Source organism: Dama dama, chromosome 31 (genome assembly GCF_033118175.1).
Source record: "Dama dama isolate Ldn47 chromosome 31, ASM3311817v1, whole genome shotgun sequence".
Classification (NCBI taxonomy): Eukaryota; Metazoa; Chordata; class Mammalia; order Artiodactyla; family Cervidae; genus Dama; species Dama dama.
Window position 1 is genome coordinate 47,673,578 of NC_083711.1, and position 21,405 is coordinate 47,694,982.

At 40.1% G+C, this 21,405-nt stretch overlaps 3 protein-coding genes across 6 annotated transcripts in view; 1 reads left to right on the forward strand and 2 right to left on the reverse strand.

Annotated features, from left to right (window-relative positions):
• LOC133050218 (filamin A-interacting protein 1-like) overlaps window positions 1-16,927 on the reverse strand; it is a 28,948-nt gene extending 12,021 nt beyond the window's left edge. Inside the window, exon 1 of one of the 2 annotated variants that reach the window (XM_061134413.1) lies at window positions 16,824-16,927. The gene's annotated coding sequence lies outside the window, so the exon portion shown is untranslated. Of the gene's footprint in view, window positions 1-8,279; window positions 8,410-16,823 lie in introns of those variants that run through there. The other variant, XM_061134412.1, reaches the window with a different exon arrangement.
• The window catches only part of CMSS1 (cms1 ribosomal small subunit homolog), a 390,283-nt gene that overhangs the window by 50,146 nt on the left and 318,732 nt on the right, over window positions 1-21,405 (forward strand). The gene's annotated exons all lie outside the window — the stretch shown is intronic.
• The window catches only part of LOC133050222 (filamin A-interacting protein 1-like), a 119,669-nt gene that overhangs the window by 38,644 nt on the left and 59,620 nt on the right, over window positions 1-21,405 (reverse strand). The gene's annotated exons all lie outside the window — the stretch shown is intronic.

Genomic DNA, 21,405 nt, shown 5'->3' on the forward strand with positions numbered 1-21,405 from the left:
TGTGTTGTTTTGTATTTCTACAAACTCTAATACCTGGCTTAATTGAAGGCAGTTGGATTCTCAGATCTGTTTCATACATCCATCAGCTGTCAGAACAATGACATCACCACACATCACATCTCTGGAATACTCCTTGTGAGGGACTGAGTGAAAAAGCTAGTGTTACTGTGAAAATAGCTTTAACCTCATAGACCTCTTGAAAGGGGCCATCCCTTGAGAATAACTCTTTACCTCGAGGATAGGTGGTTGAAGCATAAATGGCAAGTGTGTCTTTCTCTGGAAAAGTCTTTGGTTTAGGCTGTCACTTCTGCAGGCTGTTACTGAGTGAGCCCTTCGCTTCATAACACACTGATGAAGTCCCCAGATTCACTGGCCTAGTCACTGCTTTAATGTTTATGTCATTAATTAAACTAATTGCTCCCCGTAACAGCTAGGTGGAAGATTCCCTTCCTTCAGAAAATACCTCTTTCCCAGTTCTTAGAAAAATCCTAAATGACAAAGCTCTCTCCATAAGACATCATGTTTTGTTTCAAACCACAATTTGAAATAAGGGCATGGAAACCACTGAATGACCTGGTTCTTAAAATGGGTTCATCCACAGTGCTGTGCAGGTCAGCTGACAGTTAATTCATTTCAGACTTTTATTATACCACTGTAGTAAGCAACTACTGTGTGCAAAGTACCGTGCCTGTTATTTAACAGTTTACCTTTTTTCTGTTAAAACCTGCCTGTATATTTGCAGATATCACTCTAGTCAGAATTTAAAATAGTTGCCCATCAACAACCAGATAGTGTGATGATACCAAATCTTGTTTGGTCTTTTCTGAAGATAGACAAAATAGTGTATCTCTCATCCTAGACCTAACTGTGTAACCTCACCTTGATGGCTCTCAATGCCTATATTTGCTTTTCATTCTTTCCATGCTAGTTTAATACATTACTTTTTCTGTTAACTGATAAGCAAGAAACTACATACTCTGCTTTATTCAGTTTTATGTCTGCTCTCATGGCTAGACTTTGATAGTCTGCTTATGATGATGACCCCCTATATCTCTTAGCAATTTTTATCTAATATGTAATTTTAATTGTTGCATTGTATTGATAGCAGCTGGGTTTATGGCTAAATAACCACAGAATTCTAAGCAGTTTAGAGTAATTACATGGAATTTGTTAGAAAGCTTCCTTAGGTTGAGATAGGTTCTTGGTAATGAACCAGTAATTTATGTTTCCTTGCTCCACTCTCTGCTTTTTCAATGGGACTTTTCACTGTTTAGTCTAATTTTTAGGAGCACTCATAAAAATAGCTATGACTAGTCTTTTTTATTCTATGTAGGCTGCTTCCTTTTATTTCTCTCAGAAGTCAAAGGTTTTTAAAAAAATTACAGCTCCAGCATACCATAGTCATAATGTAATGCTTGATTCATTTGACTTGGTCAGCAAGATATAGAAGAACAGTAACATGTTTTTTGGCGTCTTCTAGCCATGTATGAGTATAAATCTGTGTCTGCTTTATGTCCTTATTACTGAAGATACTGTCATCATCATTGAGATCACTTAGAAACACCATAAATGGGTCCAGATCCAGGAAACTGGGTTGCTATTTTCCTTCACTGTGAAACAAGAATTGGGGCAAGAGGTGATAGAGAAGGCTTTAGTTGGTGTCAGAGAAATATAAAGTAAAAATGGGGCACGGTGAGTCAGGACTCTTCAGCATCTGAACAGTCTTGTTTGGCTCCCCAAGGGTCATAGGAAGTTAATTAATAAGATGCAAATAGTCGAACAACCTATTAATTATCAGGAGGTTAAGGAGCTTTTAGCAGAGAAACAGGATCCTAAGAGGAGCTTATAAAATCCTCAGATTGAGCAAAGGGACCAGCATTGGGAGAAAATCTTTAAAGAAATTCAAACAAAGAATCTCCTAGAAAGAAAAACTAGTGAAAGGAAAAGTTTCAGAAGCAGAGAAAGGTCCGCCTGAGAGCTCACCGGCACAAAACTTGAGGAGAACAGTTTCCTTCTGAGGCCGTGGAGTCTAGTCTAGGAGACACGGCACCCTCCAACAAACGGCCGGGGGAGACTTAAAAAGGTGCTCCGTCTAGGGCCAGGGGAGGAAACGGAAACTAACAAGGGAGTTACGATAAGGATAGCGTGTGCAAATGTGTACCAGCATAATTACTTAGAGCCTGAATTATATGTTGTTGCTTCCTCAGCGCTATGTTGTCAGTTGAGTCACTTTCTAGAAAGAACTATCGGGTGATGGATGTTCATTGAATACCAGTAAGCTTGTGCTTTCTTGACGCCCATTTTAATTTTTCATATTGAAAAGTGTCTTCTCAGATGAATTTTTCTTTTTGCCATTTGCTGAATAGGTTTTTTTTTTCCTTTGCTTTGAATATATTATAGCCATCAAGAAGAAACTTTAAAAAACAATAACTTTGAGTATGCAGTGAAGAGCCATTCACGTTTCATGTTCTCCCTCCCCACCGCTCTGAATGTGGTTCTTAATTATTTGAAAGCAGTTCCTCAGATCAATATTTTAACATTTTTTTCTTCTCCAGACTTTCCGTTTTGATTGCTACACTAAAAAACAAACTTAGGGAGGAAAAGGCAAACCAGCCTGTCTTTTAACAGACTGAGACTTCAGGTGCTTGGCCAACTGAAAGTTTCACCTCCCTGATCTGTCGAGGCCTGCCTGGGGCTCCCACAGGCATGGCGCCTTCCCTGGCTGCCTTTTTCTTTTCTAGGAGAAGCATGTAAAAAAGTCCCCCAGCATGTGATGCCTTGGATTGTCACAGACAGAACTATGCATCTGTATTCCCAAGAGCACCTTGCCTGGTAGACAGCATGCAGAGCCATCTTTAACTTGATGATAATGATGATACTGGCTTGTCCCCAGGTTGCTAACACTTTGACTGTGTATCATTCTTTCCATTTCTTCCTCCCCTCTCTGTGGGTGACTGGGCACCCGCTGTGATCTGTGTTCTTCTGTATCTTATTGGCTCCACGATGGCAGTAGCCTGCTTTAGGATAGGAATGAGGTCCTCTCTGCTGCCTGTTCCCTGCTGCCCCAGCAGCAGATGGCAGGAAGCAGTGCAGGTGGCTAAGGGCAAGGGGCAGGCAGGATGACTGACAGGGAGCCAGTACACCCCCCAGCACTGATACACCAACGGGAAAGAGGCAGTGGAATCCTGTGGGAGGCAGGGTAGTGCTGGGGGAGAAATTGAGATTTTGGAGTTCAGTTTTCAAAGCTGAGTCTTGGTTTCCCCACTTCTACCCAGGGTGACGGAGCAAGCAGTTTAACCTCTACAGGTCTCCTTTTCTTCATCTGTGGGACAGAGATAATACTGGAACCTCCCTCATTACAGCACTGTTCTAAGGGTTAGGTAAAACAATCCACACAAAAGCACCTCGCACACTGCCTGGCACAGCACACGTACCAGTTGTTACTGGAGCAGGAAACCGATGATGAGGACAGTAGGGGAGAGCATCTGGGGGCAGGGAGTTGCCGCTGGTAACCACCACTTTAGGGCATAGTTGATTGTTTTTGAAAACTTACGAAAGTCAGAGACAACAAAGAGATCTAACATTCATAACTCTTCACTATTTGCTTCTGAAATATATTTAGGATCAGTATTTTCCATTTCTCTTTTGTTCACAGGTCTACACCACAAGCTCTTCTCCCTTCCTGGAAGAGTACGATACTTTGAATGTGCATTATCCAGTGACATGCCAGCATACCACAATGGATGCTAATAGCTGATTCTCCCAAAGCCTCTTTGATGTTCTGTTCATGTTTCTCCTGTTTCTCGTTTCTTGCGTGTAAATGTGCAGTGCACTTTCTCTGCTGAGATAGTATGCTCCTAGACAAGTAGACTTGTCTACTGGGGGACTCAGCGGTGGGGTGGGCTGACAGATCTTTTTCTGTATGTGCTACTGCTGGGTTTAGTTTTCATAGTGGAAAATATGAAGAAGGCTATTGATGATATTTTCAATTCTTTTTGAGCATTTCATTAAAAAAAGTACAAACAGGTTGAAGGATACCCAGGTTATCTAAGAAGGAGGTCATTTGAGGTTTTCATACTGTTGTATACTTAGCTTTGTAATTAAAAGTTTTCTTTGCTCAGTCTTAACTCTTCACAAGTCTGAATTTCAGTCTTTGATTTTAGATGAGCATTCCTAAATATATAAAATACATTTCAAAATATGTATATTAAAAGGTACAGGATCCCACGTCATCCTTCATCTACCAGTTCCTCTTCCCCAACTTATAACCACTGATACTAGCTTCTTACATGTACTTCTATAGTGTCTTTATGAGTAAACAAGAAAATACAAATAAAGATTCTTATCTACCCTTTTTTATACAAAAAATAGTTTATTCTTTATCCTTCACCTTGATTTTTGCAGTTAAGCATTTTTTGGAGATCTTTCTAGTAGATCAGTGTTCTTCAGCAGGGGCAGGATATGGGAATAAAAATCAACATGGCTACTAAATCTTTACAACTTCATGCTTAAAAAATTAAAATTTGTAGGATTTTTGAGATGAAGTAACAGAGGAAGAGGAGTCATATATTTTTGCAGTTTTGCATTTTTAACATTAAGATAAACTGTAATAGTAATATTCTTTGATTATCATGTTATGACAATAGCTTAACTGATTTATATCTGTTTTTATAATGTCTGTGTGTAGCATCTACAATTTTCTTAGTTAGGAAACTGAGGCCCAGAAAGATTAAATACCATGCAAGGCCATTATTACAGTAACCCCGGTACTGGAACACCGACTCTGATTCCCAGTCGCTATCCAGGGTGTGCTTTAGTTTATAGCAAAAAAGAAAAAAGCATATTGAGGGTCTAGTCTGTGCCTGCTGATCTTACTTGATCCTTAAAACAACCTTATGAGATATTATTCCTGTTTTACAGATGAGGGTAAGGACCAAAAAACTAAAATATAGAGAGATTAAATAATTGCCAAATAGCACAAATAACCAAGCCAGAATAAAAAGTCACTGTCTGCAAAGCATGTGCTCTTTCAACTAAAGAGTCTACATGTTCGAAAGCCCAGACAGTACTGACCTCACAAGCTTCCTTTCTCTCGCCTCATGCCCTCCGAGTTCGTTTGTTCACCGCTGCGCTGCGTCCCTGTCCCGTCGGCCCCCGACCCTCCCTGGGCTCCGTCTGCTGCAGGCCCGCTGCCCCCTGACGCGGGGCCGGTGGCTCCCGCGCCCCCGCCCCCCCAGGTCTTGTCGCGCCGCTGGCGTGCCTGCTGTCTCACTTGTTTGATCACTGGCTGTCTCTCCTACTGACTAGAATGTAAGCTTTGTGTGAGTAGGGAGGTAGGGATGTCTGTGCGTGTGTGTGTTCAGTGACAGCTCAAGTACTGGCCTCTTTTCTTCAGTGCTGTATTTTCTAGCTCAAGAACAGTGCCTAGTATGTATTTGGTACTCATTAAGTATTTGTTACATATTTGAACAAATACCTAATAGGTAGAAGTAGAGTCTACTTTTGAACTAGAGTTTTGTGACTGTAAGTAATAGACACACAGTGCTGCCACCCTCTATATCTGTGGAAGTAGACCCCACCGGTAAGGAGGGCTGACCATACTACACCATTTTATATGAGAGACTTGAGCATCTGCTGATTTTGGTATCTGTGGGAGTCCTGAAACCACTCCCACTTGGATACCGAGGGATGACTGTTAATAGTTCCTTTCTTCTACAATCATTGATTAAGCAGTTAATCATTTATTGAGCAATTACTACATGCCATGTACCATACTAGTTCTGGAAACAGGCATAAGAAGCAACTATTATTATTCTCATTTTACAGAAAAGCAGTTTGTCACCACCATGACATACATCCACACTTCCTATCTCATATGTACCATCCTCTTCAGTGAATATATGTATTGTAATATTCTGCCCATGAAAGGCACAGAGAATCATTACCACTTGCAATCTACTGTTTTGTCACTGTTATTCTCTATAAGCTCTCTATAAGGCTACTTTGAGCTTGATCATGAGACATTAGCAAATATTCCCTTAATCATTGTAATAATAAAACATGTTTAGTCATCTGGCATAAATTCATGATTATTTTTGGATAGTTTAAAAAAATTGTGACTTTGCCAGTAATAACATCTCATGTTCCCTAGAGGAGGTAGGTTTGTCATAAATACCATTTCCGTAGAACATTTCAAGGAACTTAAAGTTCTCGGAAAATATTTTTAACAGACTTTTCTCAAACAGACTTCAAGGGCATGATGCTGTATACCCTTAAATGTGTATTGTATGTATTTTATCTTATTAATAATATTTATATGTATTTGTCCTATTGCAAAGTCCATTTATATTCAGATGTTCCTTTAGTGGATTGAGGAAAACAGAAATAAATTCTTTAGAAAAGCATTCTGATGTAGCTGCAGAATTTTGTTTTTAGTCTCTTTCATCCCTTTTTTCTCTTCCCAGATCACAGGTTATTTTCATTCATATATTGCAAATTGGTATTTTGGAAGATTAGTATAATTCCTTTCTCTTAAAGCTTATTCCTTGGTAGGTTGTTTTTCTTTCTTTTATTCTCTTTTTTAAAAAGTCACAAAGAATAATCCTTTTCTGAACCTTACTCTGAGCCAAAAAAAAAAAAAAATTTTTTAAGCCCCTAGTTCCTATAAGTTGTTTTTTTTTTTAAAGGTCTTCCTCTTTTATTTGGCTTTCATACTGAATTCGCTGGCATTCATATTTAACATAAAAGGCCAAAGCATGGAGCAGTCATGTGCCAGAGTGGATGAGTTCACTGGTTTTCACCTCCCTGCAGTCTGGCTGCCTGTACAGAGGCAGCGGCTAACATGGTATGCTTGGGAAACCAAACGTTTCCTAACTTGTTAGTGGGAAATTTAGACTTCAGAAATTTAGAAACCACAACAACAGACGCTTATGTTTTATTGTGACTACTGAAGTCACAAAGCTTGCTGTGAGAAACAGGCTAGACAGGAACCCCGAGAATGTAAGATGTGAGACATGGTGATCCCGAGAGAACTTCCTTCTTTCCCCTTTTCCATTTTAGCTCCAGTAAATCAGTAAGTAAGGAAGGCAAAGGAAGTAGGAACATTTAATACCATTAAATAGTATTTGGAGGTCAAAGCATTTGGAAGATGAGGCTTGATGCTTGGCCTGACTGCATGCTGAACAACTGACTCGTGAAACACAGTGAACATCCTCCATCTACCCTTACTCACTTTTCCTATTAATAGTTCCTGAAGGTGATTGGTTTCTGTCTCCTACATGATGTTTGGATGAATCTGGGCCACATGTAAATTTTAATTACAGACAGGTGGGAAAGTTTCATTCTAAAATCTGTTGGAATATAAAAGACCATTTTTCTTGTGGACTGTGCATGTCCTCTTGCATACATTTTAAAAATTAAAATTATTTTGGTCATCTAACCTTGTTTAATTTTCCATAACAATTCAGAGCATTGGGTTGTATTTCCCTTTTCTGCCACTTTTGAGCATTGAGAAGACAGAAAGCATGAACACATAGTTTGATCCTATTTTCTCTCTTAGAAGTTGGGTTCTTTTAAGATGAATGTATTCTAGAGAATATTTAGCTTGTGCAGTACAGGGCAATTCCATCAAGATGTTACAGTGGTTTGCAACAGGACTGCTAGAGGTGAGAGCAGTGACTTAATACTTTACTTCCCTGGGCCCCGGGCCTGTTGGCAGTGGGTTTTGTCCTTGGGCAACAGTGTCCCCATTTAGTTATATTTATCTGCATGAGAAATTCTGTTTGTAGCAGAATTGAAGAAAAGGCTATATAGTACACCTCTGCATGTGCTATATGAAGACCAATCTGTTTTGCCCTGACCATATCTTACTTTTGAATTTTATTTCATTTTAAGATTTGAATTTTGAGAAAGGGCAAACTATTTCACGCTTGCAGTAGTTGAAAACAGTGTCATTGTTTTTTCAAGTCATTGAAAAAAAGCACTCACTTCACTCTCCCTCACTTTTAAAGTTCACTCTCTTAAAGTTCACAGCTAAAAACAAAGAAAAAAAGCAAAACCCCAATTCTCAAACAACAGACAAGCCACTTTCGGAGGAGCCATGTATTCAATGGACAGGAATATTTGACCAAAATCTGCCATCCACTTAACTGTGACCTTGGCTCATCTGCGTGCTACCTCAGCTGCAACATGGGGAAAGTAATACACCTTCATCTTGATGGTTTACAAAGCCTTTAACGATCCTCAAATCCCAGTTGCACACGATAAAAACCACTACCAACCTTAAAGGGCTTTCCTGATCGCTCAGTTGGTAAAGAATTCACTTGCAATGCGGTTCCATTCCTGGGTTGGAAAAATCCCCTGGAGAAGGGATAGGCCACCCATCCAGTATTCTTGGGCTTCCCTTGTGGTTCAGTTGGTAAAGAATCCGCCTGCAATGCAGGAGACCTGGGTTCAATCCCTGGGTTGGTTAGATCTGGAGAAGGGAAAGGTTACCCATTCCAGTACTCTGGCCTGGATAATTCCATGGAGTTGCAAAGAGTCCAACTTGACTGAGTGACTTTGACTTTCACTTTCATCAACCTTTAAAGTCCTTTCCCTCCTTTCTTTCCTATATAGCACTGTACACAAATTCACATGTCAAAACTGTATATTCCATTCTATCAGAAGAGATTTTGTGACTCATCTGATCTGTGGTTCATAATAGGGGAACCTTTATTGGAATTTCATGGGATTCACATTTATTTTGGGTTCTTTATATGTCAGGCATTTATTGTAGTTAGGTTATAAGCGTGCTGTAAAAGTACAGAAATAAATCATTTTAGTGTCTGACACCTAAAATGTTACGCTAAATTGAAAGTATAATTAAACTGCAAATTGAACACCTAAGAAGTATTTAGTAGTTTTTGAAAGGGAATCTTTATTGTCTGTGGCTAGGACATAATATATGCTACTTAAGCTCATGCTGTAACATCTGTCTCACCTATTTGTGTTATATGTGTGCCTCTCCAGCCTGGTAGGACTTTCAAGGTAAAACAGGGAGATTCCAAATTAGCTTTTAAGCCTTTTGCTCTCTCTCCTTGATCCTTTATTCAGTGACTTGGTTTTTATTTCAGGTGACTACAACTTCTTTAGGAAAGTTTAAGTGGGTTTCTCATACTAGGGATTCCTTACCAGCAGAGAAATTAGGATAAAGGATAACCTCATTTTTCAGAATGGCTAAAGTTAAGCACTAGAGACATGGATTTTCTCCAATAAGCTTAATGCTTTACTTCCCCCATGGCTGGATTACAAAACCATGAGTTCTTTGGGACTGCATCCTGCAAAGTACCTCCTATTTGGCCCTAAGGCAACCCCTTGCACCTCAGCCTGGTGGACCCCAATAGCATCAGATGCCGATTGAGCATCATTCTTATGAGCAGACTGGCATAATATCTAGAATAGTAATAGGTACCATTTACTGAGTGTCTCCTATGGGTCTGGCATTGGGCCAACTGCTTTATCATCACTTTTAATCTTCATTTTAAGGATTGAAACCACTGTGGGGGTCCAGGTTGTTCTAAAGGCCAAACGATGGAATTAAAAATCTGACTTCAGGTATTCTGATGCTGGGTCAAGCCTTCTTTCTCTTTTTACCTCAGATTCCCTTTTCAGGGTAGACTTCCAAGGAATAAATAGGTCATTTTTTAGAATGCTACATTTACATTTCATTTTATATCTTTTCCATGAATGTTCCCTAACTTGTCTGACCCTGGCTGAGTTCCCACAGCTCTTAACGGTTTTGTGGCACAAATACTGTGTATCATTTTATTAGTTTGTTATTTCGTATTAGTTTTGCTCTTGAACTAACTATAAGCTCCTTAAAGATTTGATACCTCTGTGTTCTCCACATGGGTCTGAACTTGGTACATACTGGATGACCAAACGATTTGAGAGGTAAGAAGACCCATTTCTAAGGGGAGCATGACTCCGTCTTAGACTGAATGCCACCTAAAGTTCTCAGAGTTTACTCTAATTATTATTAGAGCAAAAGAAAGAGAAGTAGAATTTTGTTCCTCTTTTTCCTGTCACTTTTGAGGACAGAGAATCATTCAGTGACATGAAGTCACTTCAACACAAATTTAAATCAAGTTCAGATGTGGGAAAACTAGCCAGAGAATGTTAACTTTGTGTTTCTTTGCATCTTTGCTCAGGCCAGTGAATTTTATGGGACTGTTAGAAGATTACTGTGTAGCATAATTTTAGGGGACATGAGTAGAACCATAATCACTTAACAAAGTTGTTCTCATCTTTATCTAAAAGATCTTGGTCTGCCCCAGGTAGGCAGTTGTATAAAAGCCCGAAGGATAATATGGAACCTCAAACATAATGTATTTCTTTTAACAAAATGAGTGTTTAACTACTTTGATGATAAATGAATAGATATTATTCTTAAAGAATAATTAATCTCATTAGCAGCAAAGGATTACTTTTCACAAAACTCCACAGAATGATTCATGTCGTCTGCCATTCCCAATTAAGTGACCAGTCCCTGTTGAGGCTGAGGGACTTACACAGTGTCTCACTGCAGGCCCTTTGTCTTCAGCAAGAAGGAACTTTCTTATGCTGTCCCCAAGCAGCTCCTTCCTTTTCTTCAAATGTAACAGCAGCGGTCACTTATGTCTTGTCAGCCCAAATGTGATGAATATTTTACATTCCTCTTATGATTCTGCTCAGAGCTTTGTTTTTGTTTTGATTCACTTAAAAAAGAATTTTAAAAAGAGAGAGAAAAACTTGGTTCACCTTTAAACTTTTGTTCTGAGACTGGCGGGCCATGAGATATGATAAATCTAGAAGGTTCACTCTTGTCAGAATCACTCATCTTGAAGGTCTGACCTCATCCTTGAGGCTGCTCTTGCTAGGATGGTTTGGGCTATAGTTATGTGAATCTTGCTTCTGGCTTCAGATTGGGCTTTTCCCCTCACATTCTTCCCATTTTCTTTAGCTGATTTGTCTCTGTAATGAACGATCAGTGGGTTGTATTTTTATAGTCTTTGGCTCTACTGGACCAGAATTCCCTCGGGGGTGACTGCACACTATTCTGTCCTTTACCTAGTATTGAGAGATGCTTATAGTGGATGACATCATGTCCTTTTATAAGTTAATGGAAGCCAAGGCTACAGGAGGCTTATGCAGAGCATGGATGGCAGAGCCAAGAAGAGTAGAACTTGATTTATGAACCATCATTCCTACTCTGTAGTCTTAGTGTTGAGATAACACTATTTGTCTATCAGTTTAGTGTCACTAGTAAATAAGCTTGGAGATTGACTACATTTGTGTTGTATTCTTCTAAAAAATAGTCCCACATGGTTTATCTTTACTTAATTTTTATGTACAGCTGGCCTACATTATCTTGTATTGCTTTATCAATTCATTAAAAAAGAGCCTAAACAGGACAGTGACCAATGATTGAAACCATTGTGCAAGAGCTACTGACGATCTTAGCCCTTGTCACCGATGGTAGGTGTGGCTGTGCTAGCGACATGGTGTGGCGTGAGGAGAACTTAGTTGCTGGGCTTGTCCTGCCTTGCACTGAGCCCAGTGCCTAGTAGACACTCAGTAAACGTTTGGCACTGATGAGGAGTCACAAGCCCTAGGCTGGCTTCACAGGTGGACACTGGCATTACCTAACTTTGAAACTACAGAAAAATCATTCCTTTTCTGTAAAACCTGGCAGATGCACTGGATAACCCACAGAAACTCTGGAATCAAAGTATATATTTGGGAAATGGGAATCTGCTAATTTCTAATCACAGTAAGGACAAACTGTTTGGTCCCCATGAATGCAGTAGGGGCGGGCATTCAGCTGAGGCACAGAGATGGGGGGGAAACAGAGGAATACCCTTCATTAAAGACAAAAGCACTGCACTCTGCTCTTTCATGTTTTGCTTCCCGTCCACTCCTTGCCCAGAGGCAATTCACCTGGTACTGTTTCACCATCTTCATTCTCATTATTCTGGGGAGGATGTTTAAGTGAAGTAGGTAGAGGTGGGTCGACAGAGAAGCATCTGACTTGAAGTCTGCCTACACAACATATAATGTACAGTAAAAGCAGACTGCTTTGACTTCACCGCCTTGACTTAATCTGAGCCTAATTTGTTTTCTGGTTTTTGTTTGTAAGTCACTTCTATGTGGTTTGATGAAACAGTGGCAGAGATCTGTTTAGGGCTTCTGCACAGAGTCTGAAGGGACCCTTCCTAGTCCACTGTTCCCAGAAATCCTCTTTTCTTACCAAATAAGAAGTTTCTAGGTTGTAATTTGTTCATATGTTCATTCAATACCCTTCTTGGCCTTGTGACATACCTACTAACTTAACCAGGTCTTTCTTTTCTCCAGGTGCTAGGCATAAAGTGGTAGCAAAACTCACCCTCGAGGAATTTATAGTCCAGGAGATAGATGATAAACAAATTAGCAGTTAATGTGCAGTTTAATGTCATGAGAAATGCCTGCTATGAAGGAAAGAAAAGCAAATATCACTGGAGCTTAAAGCCCACAGTAACTTCCTCTGAAAGTTTTGGGAGGGTTGTTTCAAAGGCATTGAGTCACTTTGGGTTTTTAAAGGGAACCTGCTAGCAGGGGAGGTATAGGGAATGCAGAATGCTTAGCTGGAAGGTGCTGAGAAGAGGTCACTTTATCATGTTAGTGGTTCAGGCCTAAATGACTTTAACTGTAAAGCATACACACTCTTTGCAGGGCACCTCTCAGCTTTTGGGCAGACAGCGAGCTTTGCCACTCAAAGGACCTATAAGTACATTTATTATTTGTTTTCTTTGTTCTCCCTTTATCACCTCCCTTCCATTGTTGTAGCCTGGTTAAACTGTATTGATTTTCACCTCCTTCCTCTTTGTCTTCTTACTACTTGTACTTATCAACAAGAACTTTGAACCTTTCTACTTTCTTTTTTAAAATGGATTTTATGTCCAAATTAACACCTACAGTACCAAGGCTTCTTCTGGGGCTTCTGTCCTCATCTTTTCCTGCCCTTCATTTAAGGGGAAACCAAAGGCTGCAGTCTAAAAATGCAGGTGGCCCTGGCTCTGCCTCTGAGCAGCTCTGTGTCTCTGAGGCAAGTCACACAGTGGACGTGAATTTCTTCTGCAAGGTGAGGCACTTGGGTCGGATGGCCTCCAAGGCCTCTTCTAGCTATCAAGTTCTGTGGACATTCCCTGCTAGGGTGTGTGTGGGTGGGTGTATATGTGCACGTGCATGCATGTGTGTGTGGGTGTATATGTGCGTGCGTGTGTGTGTGTGTGTATGCACTCTCTCTGGGGCCTGGGGCATCCCACAGTCCATAAGAATTTATCAAGGCACTTCTCAAACCACATCTGTGGAATTGAGTGTTTGCTATTCTGACATAATATACACTCTCTTTTACTGATAGTAACTGTCCTTTAGGCTAGAATCAGGAGTTGTCATAAACAGAAACAAGGAATTTCCACTTCTACCTGTCCCAGTGGTAGATACACTCAGCTACCTACTCCTCTGCATACCTTCTTACCCTTTCCCCCACACAGAGACATATCATTTCCTAAGCTAGTCTTTAAAAAAATAATAATTGTATCTTTAAGAGTTAACCTTATTTTGAAACCAGTAGGGCAGAGGAATGTGAGGATGGTTAGACTGGAGAAAAAATGCTGCTAATGTGTTATTCTCTATTCTTGGGCTCAGAATGAAAACTGCTGCTGTCCTATCTAGCCTGCTAAATTAGAATCTCCTGGAACAAGGATGAAAAGGGAGTCCTCCCATATCTGAAAAAGAACCAAGTGACTTTCCTTGGAGAGCCTTCCCACTTTTACTTGCCTTGCAGCTTTCCCAGTCAGAGGTAATGTTAGTGCAGAAGAAGGCCAGGGGAGAGAATCTCAACTCTGTTTTTAAAAAAAGGAATGCAGGAAGACTTACAACAGTGGTGGTGATGATCTGCTAAGGAATTAGTGCACCTAACCCTCCAAGCAGAAACTAACTGGCCAGTGGATTTTCTAAGTCTTTGCAGCACACATGAAAGAAACATAAGTGATTGAGTTGGTGGCCCGTATAGACTGTAGTGATGGCAGAGGCAGCCATGAAAATGTTTCTCTGAAAGTCTTATGCTGCATATGCAGTGTCTCTTCATCTTCAAATCCTCATTTAAACACAGTTTACAAAAACTAAATCAGTTTTTATTGAAGCTAAATTCACAGTCAAATGTAAATTAAACTCTAAAAATCATTTAAAATTAATGATAAGCCCAAGAAGATAAGGTGTGTTCAATTTTTCCAAGATAATGATTGTCTATGTGGATAACAGATTTCAATTCCTGAAGCAGGTTGAGACCAATATCGCTTTACATACCCTGATATTACTTCATAATATCCAGTCTTTTATAAACAGTTCTCTTCCTGCCCCCCCTTCCTTCTTCCTTTTAATAGGAGGCTGTATTTTCTTTTCTCCATTCACCTTGTAAAAGCATTCACTTTGCCCTGAAGCAATAGATATAGATAGAACATGATCTAAGAAGAATTAATGGAATTTTATTCTTCCTCTCTCCCATTTTCATTTTTTACCTCAAAATCCATTTATTACTAAAGGCAATTTTTGGAGGGGGAGAGGTAGCAAAGAATCCTAAAACAAAATTCACAGCATTTTGAGAAAGCAGATTAATGGGAATTCTAAGTGGACTTGAGAAGTTCTAAGCTTGACTTGTATTTTCATATCGACTGTTACTACAGACTTCATTACAGCATTAGGAAAATATCACAAAAATACCAGGGCTTAACAGGTAAGGTTAATTACCATAGAAAGGCAAATGAGTTTATTAATTATAAAATTAATGTTTTATTGAAGATGTAAAAATTCACACTGATTCAATCCAAAACATTTTTTCCATCATATAACTTGTCTCAAGGACTAAGAAATGCTCACTCAGAGAGTACACTGTGAGATAATGTATCCATGAAAAATCTCTTTTAACTTTCAATTTTAAAAGGGATTTTAACGGGTGATTGTTCTTTGAACTGTGCTTTAAAGTTAATAGATGGAAAATAGTGTGGAATATTGAAGTGTGTCATTTAAAATTTTTTTTACAAATTGATGCTTGCCTGTTTTAAAAAAAGTAAAATGCAGACTCTGGAAACACAGCTGTTAGAACTTTGATAGAGATTATGATTTTCAACAGTTGAGCTATAGTTTATGATACAGATGGTACTTTGGGTAAAGCTAAAACAATAATTGATGGGTTCTGTTTCCCTCCTCCTCTATTAGATTCAAAAGAGTGGAATACCTTTTTCCCAAGACAGGAATCTTTTTCAGTTTCCAATTACAGCATATATCAAATAAACAACTTTGCTGTTGCATATTCTGTACTTCTCCCCAGTAACCTGGGTGTTGTCCCCACTCTCTTCTCATTATGGTAGGCTTCCCTAGATTTGAAATAATAGTTTTGAGGAAATCCTGCTTCTCAATACTAACCTGCAGTTTATAAAGCCTATCTTCAGGCCAAGGAACATATAATTTTTCTTTTAGAATACTAAAACCAAAGGCCTGCATTGCTCCAAACAAAATTAGCTAACAAAACAAAAATCCTCTGAAGCAAAAATGGCAGGCACCAATGTCATATACTTTAAAAAAACTCAACCACAGAATTACTAGAAATACAGATATATTCCACATTTTGACCAGGTTAAAAAAAAAAAAATCTATGTTTCAAATGATAAATAAAACAAAGACTATTTTACAAGGAAAATAATTCTTTCACACACTTTTTCTTAAGTTTTGTTTTATAACATATGTTCAGACCAAACAAAATTTAAGTGATAAATCATTTTTTCATCTCATATTCCAGTGTTTTTGACATAGCATATTTTAGTTTTAATTCCTCTGCTGATTTTTATTCTGAAAAGTAAAGTAAAATAAGTCGATTTTCAGCATCTGCCACTTGTTCAGTTATCATAGTGTAAGGATTCATTTATAGCAGTAGTCTACTCAAGGTTTAGAGGTAATAAATAATGGCTCAAAATGCCACTGATTAACAAAATTCTTCTATAGGCTTTACTTTTTAAATTTATTATGTATTTCTACATCATAAACTACTGTGCAACATATTACTGTACAGAAACTAGCTCTATGTTTCATTGCAGTGCAGTTTGTCATTTACCCATTGACTGGAGTTGAAGTAAAAAGTTAGAACACAAAACTGTGATAGTTACTTTTTTGTACTAATTAAAACTTGTTTTTAAGACAGATTAGCATTTGTAGGAGTTTTCTGAATCTTAAAAAGTGCTTTACTTTTAAAGTTAGATCCATCCTAATTACAAGATATATTCCTAACAAGAGTTTTCTAGTCTTTCATATGAAGATTTATAAACGAGAGAGAGGACACTGGGTGGGAATCATATCCACTGCCCTGTGGTAGGTAGGTTTTCGCTTTGTGCTCTTGTAAGACCTAAAGGAGTTTGAGTTCTAGGAGAGAGAAGACCAGGAGAGTTGTTGTATTACAGCATATTCCCCCCCCCCCCCCCAAAGCTTTCTCAATAGAGGCAGAACACAGTGCATAACTTATTTGGAAGGCGTCTGTAATACATAGTCATCCCTTACCTCTCCACATTTAAAAATAGATCCCAGATCTGTATTCTCCGTCAGAGAAAACTTTTTAAGTTTTGTGTAAATTGGGAAAGGTTTTGATTCTAGAGTTCATTGGACGCGCTTTTCGAAACCTGTTTGCAGTTCGTGATGCTGATAACTTTAAAAGCCACCTACAGACTGCCTGGCTCTCCGCTCCCCTTGCTGGAGCGGAGCGGCTCTCCCGGGCTTACCTGAGTCGCCTGCGCCGGGGCCGGGCGGGGACCGGGCGGGGGCCGCAGTCGCGCGGCGTCGCGAGCGGGCTGTGCGCGCTCCGGGAGTCGCCCGAACAATGCGAGCGGGGCGCCGAGCGCGCCCGGCCTATGGGCGTTACGTCACTGCGCTGCCTTATAAGGCGCTCCGCGTGTGCGGCGCGGGCGGCGGGGGCGCCGGTGACAGCCAGACCCGCAGCGGCGGCGCTGCAGCGCGCCCCGGCCCCGCCGACGCTCGGACCGTGTGAACGGCCCGTCGGTCCCGGCTCCCCGCGGAGGGGAATGGGCGGCGGGCCGGGGACGCTGGCGCCCTCCTGCCGGGCTAATCTAGTCTTTGGGGGTCATGGTCGATCAGCTTGTAACTTTTATTCCTCTGGGGCGCTAAAGCTGCTGTTGTTGCTTGGGATTCTTAAATATACATCATGTTATTCTTACGTGTGCTTTGTAAATACGTTTTTCTTAAGTTTGTTTTTTGCTCGCTGGGGGCGGAGGCAGGGTGGGGAGGCGGGAGAGGGAAGCGAGAAGTCTCTTTTTTTGGTGGTGGGGCAAGACATCTCCGGGAGTGATTTAGACTTCAAACCTTCTCTTTCCTCTTTGTAAAGAGTTGGGGTCCTCAGAGGATAGTATTTTATTTCCTGATGATGTAACTACCAAACAATTCTTCAAGTGATGATGGGAAGGCCAGATGAAATCTTATTTTTTTTCAGTGTTTTTCCTGAGAGGAGAACCTCATTCCTCATTTCTGCATGCCTGTGTTTTAATGAAAGTAGTTAAAACTAATCAGTTTATTTGGCAGGGACAGTATTTATTAAAGAAATTTAATGTTTTGTGCTGTACTTTCAAGATAATATAAAAATAGAACTTCAAAACTAGTTTTAATTCATCTGTTCTTTTCTGCAAATTAAAACAAAATGCAAAATACCTGAGAGGAAAAAAGAAACTGACCAAGTATGACTGAGTTAAGCTTGCTACCCTTTACTCTGGGACAAATTTACTCGTTTAAAAACTTTTTCTAGTAAATGAGGATTAACCTCCTAATTGCTTTGCACATCGATAAAAGAAGTAATCTCAAAGAGTCCTAGCCAACGATATGAATCTGCTAAGTAAATTAGAGACGTGGCTGCCTCATTTGTGAGTTTCAAATAAACTGAGGAGTTTAAATAACTTGAGTCTGTTTAATTTTTAAAATTACATTAAAATAGGATTGCTTCCTATTATAATGTACAATGTCTATGGAATTATTGTTTCCATATGTTTTGTCAAACAGAAATAATAAAAATAGTCTGCCTGTTTCTTTTCTTTAGCATAGAGTGGAGAAAGGCTGCTTGCAGAGGATTTATAGTTAGTGAAAATGGTGTGGAGAAAAGATGCAGGGCCCCAAAAGAAGTGTGTATCATCTTTAATAGTGGGCTCACGTTGACAGTTCTAGGTCACTCTACCTGTCTACTGAGAGGCATATTAAACTAAACCCTGCTTTTCTGTATATACTCATTTAAGAGCTGTGAATGACCATTCACTTCAGCTGAACTTAAATTTTAATATTTGATTTGCAGTTTTGTATTAACATATTAGATGTTAGTTTGTTGGTTTTAATGGTTACTTTGCCTTCTGGTGTGTGTGTGTGTGTGTGTGTGAGAGAGAGACTCAGTCCTGTCTGACTCTTTGTGACCCCATGGACATGTGTGTGTGTGTGTGTGTGTGACTCAGTCCTGTCTGACTCTTTGTGACCCCATGGACATGTGTGTGTGTGTGTGTGTGTGTGACTCAGTCCTGTCTGACTCTTTGTGACCCCATGGACATAGCCTGTCAGGCTGTTCTGTCCATGGGATTCTCCCAGCAAGAATATTGGAGTGGGTAGCCATTCCCTTCTCCAGGGGTCTTCTGGACCCTGGAATTGAACCTGCGTCTCCTGCATTCTTTACCACCTGAGCCACTAGGGAAGCCCATGAAGTGTATTTAAATCTTTTTTTTGTGTGTGTGTGTGTCCTGTGCTTACCTTGTACTTATTAAACATACTTTGAGATTTTTATACTGTTACAAATGAGACAAAATGACTGTTAGGAAAGTTGCATGAGGCACAAATTTCTGAATCTCAGTTCCAAACTGGTAAGGTAAAGTACCTCTACTCAAAGCTAGCATTTTTGTGACTTGTTCTGCCTCCTTTCCCCTCTGATAGATACAGAGACTTCCTCACATTTGACACTGCCTTTTATTTCTTTCCTATATTTTTGTATTTCTGCTTTGCATTTATGTCTATGCTTTTGACTTCCCAGTTTCCCTGTAAAACTTGTCAGGATTATTTTCTCCTTTTCTTTGGTTGCAGTAACTGAAGACTAGAGAAGTTAAATGGCTGCAAGACTTGTGTAGGATTCTTGGAGCAAGATGAAAGAAGATGAGTGCTCCTACTCCCGTTCCTTGCCTATGCTGTTGCTCCCTGGAGCACTGGTCCCTGACACAGCTATGACTCAGCCTTGCAGCTGAGGTCATGGTCTGTGACCACTCTCTTCAGGAACCAGTGAGTGACTCTCGTGGGTTGAGCTTGTAGCACACACCAGCCCGTCTTAGTGCTCTGCACGCCCGCTATCCTTCAGTCTGCATAACATTCTGAGGTGGTTTATCCATACTTTTCAGATGACAAAACACATTGGAAGGGGTAAAATTGCTTGACCAGTCACACTGCTGGTAAAGTAATGAAAAGAAAAATTTGAAGCAGTGTTTATATGTACACAGGCTTAGTCTTACCCTCCCTTAGGGATTTACTCAGAATCTCTCAGAGGTGTTGTTAGTAAAGAAATAATCGGATTTAACTGAGAAGTTTGTGTCTTTATTTTCTAGACTGAAAGTTGAACTGGGAAAGCTAAAACTCTTCAGGGGCTACACACCAAAGCCGCCCTGATTGTGTGCTGAATAACCCCCGGGGGTGTTTACATCGGGAGACATTGTGGATTTGTGTATTTACTAAGATAGTTTTCTTGAGGATGCTGGCAACATGTTCTAATAAACTTAGAATATTGTAACAGTTCTCCAGCAGTTGAAAGTCGAACATTTTGAAGAAGGAGCATCTTTATCGAACTGACACCAGGGCCCCCTGCGTCTTATAGTGCACACTTCAGCCAGCCATTGGCGTTGTGTTCCACTGCCAGATGTCAATGAGTAGACTTTTATCTCCTTTCTTCCTTTCAGCATTCTCTTTGTGATGTAATTTTTGTTCTTTTAGCTTCTAACGTATATTTATTATGAAAAGAATAGAGATGTGACCATTGTGCCACAGTCTTGGCTAAGAAAGTTGTTACTTCCGTTTTTACTGAGAACTTTACCGCCCAATTCCCGTATGACTCTTCATTTTATAATCAAGAATTTTGTACAAATAAGTATACCTACAAATAAAAGTCCTTTCTACAGTGAGTAAGCTGATTTATAATCTAAATCAGCGATAGTTTAAGTTATCATTTGGAGATGGCACAAAGGAATTTTTCTAAGCTAATTGCTGTCTAATGTGAAAGTAGGGTTTGTAGGCAGCAAGGCTGGAAACTAGGATATATTGATTTGATTGAACTGTGTGAGGTCACTTTTGTTGAATAGTCAGAAACAGTTGAGTATCAGCAGTTTCCCGTGGGTTAAGCCACTGCCAGGGGGTTATTACAGTGACCACAGCAGCCAATGTTATTAGTGATGTCCACAATGTCATCATTACTTAACTGTTTTAAAATACCATTAACATGTTACCAAACCCAGCAGCCAGTTTCTCTTTGTGAAATGACTGCTCTTTCTTTCTTGCCCTGTCTCCGTGCCTTTGTTTCTTCTTGTGATTGGTAAAGTCTTTTAATCATCTGAATCAGTGCCAGAGAAGCAGGATTCATCATTAGCTGAACCTTTTCTGGAGCCACCCACAGTTTTTGCTGTTGGCTCTTTAATCAGGTAAGGGGAGATGTACACTGTTCTGTGAGGCTCTGCTGTAGGCTCTGGGATGGTAACGCTAACTTTGAATGGGACACATTTGCCCCTTTGCCTCTCATAGAGTTTACGTGGAAACACTGTAACAGGCAAAGAAAAGCAACAATTTTTATTATGGGCATGGGCCTGTTATGAGAAGCTGAAGGGAACGGGGACAGATCCAGGATGGCATGGGGCGAAGCAGAATGCTGTGGTTCTCCATTGCATCAGGCTGCAGTTGGGTTGGCCAGAGCGTGAGTCTTTGGTGCTAAGACACTCCTCCTGACAGAACATTCTAACATCTCACGGGCAGACTTCATGCCACATGGCTTTGCTGCTGAGCATTGGACAAGCCTGACATGGATGTGGTACTGATGGCTTATCTGCTGCTCCACAATTTAAGAGGAAGGCTAAGCGGACTGAGCCTCACGGTAGACAGCTGTGGAACATGGAGCCAAAAGGGAAGTCTGAGGGTGAAAACGGCTTCTCTCCATGTCAGGGACAATCAGTTTTCTGACCTACCTCTTTCTTTTTACCCTTCTTTCAGCTTCCTGGTGATATCTGCCTTACTCTGTACACATAAATGCCCACATGAAATATCCCACATCCCCAGGCAGCACAGCATTTAACG